Below are 4600 nucleotides of genomic sequence, written 5' to 3'. Positions count from 1 at the left end.
TTTTCTTCTTCTTCTCGTGTCTATGGCAGCCCATAGGGGACCGTATGTAGGAACGTTATGAAATACCACACAAATAGGGGACTGTTTGATCTCTTACCACAGCAAATTTCGAGTCACCATCTCAAACCCTTTAGTGCCACCAACAGGTCAAAATTGCATCACATTTATGCTAATACCTTTTGAACTGTAGGAGCTAGAAACAATCTTTCTGCCTAACAAAATGTTGAATGTTCTGAAAAACCTACTTTTTCAAACTCCTCCTAGACCAGGGGTGTCCAATCTTATCCGGAAAGGGCAGTTGTGGGTGCAGGTTTTCATTCCAGCCGAGCAGAAGCCACACCTGAGTCTATTGAAAGCCAAGCTCAACTGATTAAACAGGTGGAATCAGGTGTGGCTCCAGATAGGTTGGAATGAAAACCTGCACCCACACCGGCCCTTTCCGGATAAGATTGGACACCCCTGTCCTAGACCGTTCATCCAATTTCCACAAAATTCGAAAGGGCTCATCTTCAGACTATGCTGGCAAAAATTTATCAAAAGCTTTTTGATAGACCAAACCGTTCTCAAACAACGCACAACTGAACCCGACAACAAGCATGGCAAAATTGACATGAGGCTATATCCCCAAAACGATTTAGCCTAGTCATACCAAACTTAGTATATGTCATAGCCATCATGACTTGAGGGTACCTGTACAATTTCAAATAAATGCCACCTAATAGTCATGAGGTATGAAAAAGCACATTTTTGCTTATAACTTATGAATGGTTTGTCCTAACTGGTCTCTATAGTTTCAATTGGGCATAATAAGTTGTTTGATATTACATTTTAGTATGTCAGCCATTTTGAATTTAGTCTTAAACGCTGTATTTTATGAATGATTTGGAGTATTGTTACAAAAATTGGTAGGTCTCATCAGGACCACGCCCCAAAAGTATTTAAAATGTTTCAGGACAGCACCTCCTTGTGGTAAACAATTGTAATCCAATTGCAAAAAATTCTAATACCTTTTGAGTACTTTTGTACATTGGCATGAGATTGATCTTAACAGATTCCCTGGGTAATGCAGAGAACAAGGATACTAATGATGCCATGGTAGGATAAAATTCCTGTCCGCCACTACTTTTTCGACCTCATCCTATATTGTTCGTCCAATTTTGACAAAATTCGTAAGAGATCATCTTCAGACCATGTCGGCAAAAATGTATCAAAAACTTTTTGTAAAGCCAAACCGTTCTCAAATAATGTGTGGACGAATTCAATGATGATCATGCCAAAAAGGATGCGAGACTATATCTCCGTAATGCATACGGTGTGCAACTGTCTGTTTTTACTTCATTCAGGAACTTGCTTAAAAGATAATAACTGGTGTATTGGTAGTGTTACCACTTAACAGTTTCAAGCTCCTGGGTTTTAGCCTGTGTTTGGGTGGCTGTGTGGAGTTTGACTACTTTTTCCCCAAATTTCCCTTTCAGGATCAGTAACGTACATCTATCTATCTAAGCTTATGTTTGTCAGTGCTAGACAATTTCCAAATTAGTATCAATCACTTGAGAAGGTGACTCAGAAATCCGCAGTTATACCGTCATGGACATTAGAGCGATCCTGAAAAAGGTGGTCAGTTTCATTGCCAGCCAATCTGAGAGACCAGGACATGTTCAAGATTGATAAGCTTGTGAATATCCTAAGGCCTGAACTGGAGAAAGAAAGAAAAAAAAAAGCAATATCCTCTCTCTAAACAATCTGTGTGTGTTTCTTGTTATTTCTTCTCACCTGCCAAAAAAAAGCATGCTGGTAGGTTTACTGGCAAGGCTAAATTGTCCCGAGGTGTCAGTAAGTGTGTGAATGTGTGGGCAATGAACTGGTGTCCCATCTGGGATGTATTAACACCCAGTGCTCCTAAGATCCAGATCCAGATACTACAACCCTGACTCAGAAATTACTAAAGGGAAAAAAAATGAATAAACACAGCCAACATTCTGACTACAGAGTCCCCTTAAAGGGATATTGCACCCAAAAATGAACATTCTGTCATCAATTACTCAGCCTCATGTTGTTTCAAACCCATAAGACTTTTGAAAAAAATTTTGAAACCTGGGAGATTTCTGTCCCTCCATTCACAGTCCAGTAACCAAAACTTTCAAGCACCAAAAAGTTAACAAACGAGAGAACCACGCATGCGTGTTGTGTTGACCCGAGATCGGAGGAAAAAACGCATCATTGTTACAAAGATTGTTCTGTGTGACTTAGTTTGTGTACAGCGTCCATCTTCCTCTATTGTAAATAGTGTATACCAAGGGACCTGGAAGCGCTGCACTTTTTACAGCATAGGAGGAGGGACATGCATGCGTTGTGGTTCTCAAGTGTACATGCGTCGGAGATCTATGTGAAAGTGAAGATGTTTTGTGAATAAAGACTTCATTTTAGTTTTTTTGTACACACAAAGCATGCGCATCACTTCAAAAAATTGGGATTAAACCACTGGAGTCACATGGATTACTTTATGATGCCTTTATGAACTTTTTGGGGCTTGAACGTTTTGGTTACTTCGACTGTAAATGGAGGGACAGAAATCTCCCAGGTTTCATTAAAATGTTTTAATTTGTGTTCCGAAGATGAACGAAAGTCTTATGGGTTTAGAACAACATGGAGGCGAGTAATTGATGATGACATTTTCATTTTTGGGTGAACTATCCATTTAGGGTCCACTTCTTTGTGGCTAATGTACAACAGATGGGCATTTTGTGTGGAATGCATCAAACCTCATACTACATCATACTGTGCAGCACTTTTATATAGATTGTTAATATTTATTGTTCATTGTCCCTCTTTGAACATGTTTAGCACTTACATTTATCTCATTTCAGCCATGATGTCAGCACCAGCGATTCTTGGAGTCAAATTGTGAACAGATGGGGATAGAGTGTAAAAGTGTACAAAGTGTACAACAATATATAGTAGTAACCTGAAACGTTAGCTATGTAAAGGGTATTTACATACATTTTCTTTTCTTAATTCTAAAGACAAACTGCCATAACTAGTTCTGAATGGATAACTACAATACGGACACAACTCACTTCCATATCTCTCGTTGCCAAGCTAGCACAACTCAGCATTATGCTGAGCCTTATATTCGTAATATCACTTAGTTGCCCTTAGCCCAAATGTGGTGTAAACGAACGAAATGCTGTGCAACTTTCCTCACTTTCACTTACATTTACAACAGTCTGTCACAACGTGAGGGTTCACAACAAACTCGGCGGGAGGATATGCAAGTGAATGTAACGTTCATAGTCAAAAACTGGACCTGAGCTGCTAAAATATATCAATGAACTTGCCTTAAGTATGGGCGCAACCAAGTGTACAATTGGAGGGGGGGCACACACCTATTTTCCTTAAGAAACTGAAATACATTTAAAAAGAATAGACATAAATAAATAGAATAGATGAAGAAAAGACAGATCGGTATTAACTCAACATTAGGGGGGAAACGACCCCCACAAAGAATGCGTGGTTACGCCCATGCATATCTATATGCAAGATATGCAAAAAGGTATTGACAGGCTGGAAAAAGATGGAAAATCTCCCCTTACCCTGATCCATGGATAAGGAAACGACAGAGAGCAGAACCACAAGCAGAAACCGACAGAGAAACATAACGGACAAGTTCGTGTTGAAGTAAACTCCTTTAAGAAGCTCCTCCATGCGCGTACACACACTGACGAGCCTTCTCTGCCTCAAGCCCACAAGCACAAGCGGACACCTCTTTGCAGTGACGAACTCAGCACCTGATCAGTGGGCTGGTCTAAATCAGTGGTTCTCAACCAGCGCAAATTGTTTTCAGGAAAAAACACAGTCGGGGCATAATTTGGGTACTCGGTGTGTTTTATTGATTTTCAAAAAGAATGTGCGTAAATGAAAAACCCGCGTTCTCTCTCCATCTGTTTTCTTGTTGCTGGGAAGAGGAGGAGCTTGGCCAGCGTTTATCTGGCTGTGATTGCAGACCAGTGCTGCCAACTTAGTGACTTTTCAAACCCCTTTAGCGCCTTGTGTGTGTGTGTGTGTGTGTGTGTGGTTTGTTTGTTTGTTTGTTTGTTTGTTTGTTGTTTTTTAAGAAATTGCCTAAGGACAAAAGTAGCGACTTTTTGGACAAACCTTAGCAACATTCCAAATGTGGGCAGTACTGTCCAGTAAGCGCGAGGTCTTGCTTTCCCGCTGCACTCACACCTCCCGCTGTGTCTGCTCTGTTCAGTGAGAGTCTGAGAGCCGGAGATTTAACTATGTCATGGATAACGACACGCGCCCTTTATCCCAATTTACTCATTCATATGTGAATGTTTAGAATGTAAGACGAATGGACTGCAACATGTTTTACACGTAAAAGAGTCCATGTTATTACGGCCTAGTTCTCTTGTTCATAGTTATTGTGTTCAGAAACATCTTCTATAATTCATGCTCCATACCTGTCCGTTATATAGTTTATATAAAAGTCATAAAAGTTATTTAAAATACATAAAAGTTATGAAAAGTAATTAAAAAAGTACAAAAATACAAAAGCAAAAAAAAAAAAAAAACTGCGGCGTGCCACATGATAGGGGAG

This window comes from Ictalurus punctatus, chromosome 6 (genome assembly GCF_001660625.3).
Source record: "Ictalurus punctatus breed USDA103 chromosome 6, Coco_2.0, whole genome shotgun sequence".
Classification (NCBI taxonomy): domain Eukaryota; kingdom Metazoa; phylum Chordata; class Actinopteri; order Siluriformes; family Ictaluridae; genus Ictalurus; species Ictalurus punctatus.
Note: the sequence above shows the minus strand (reverse complement) of the source record.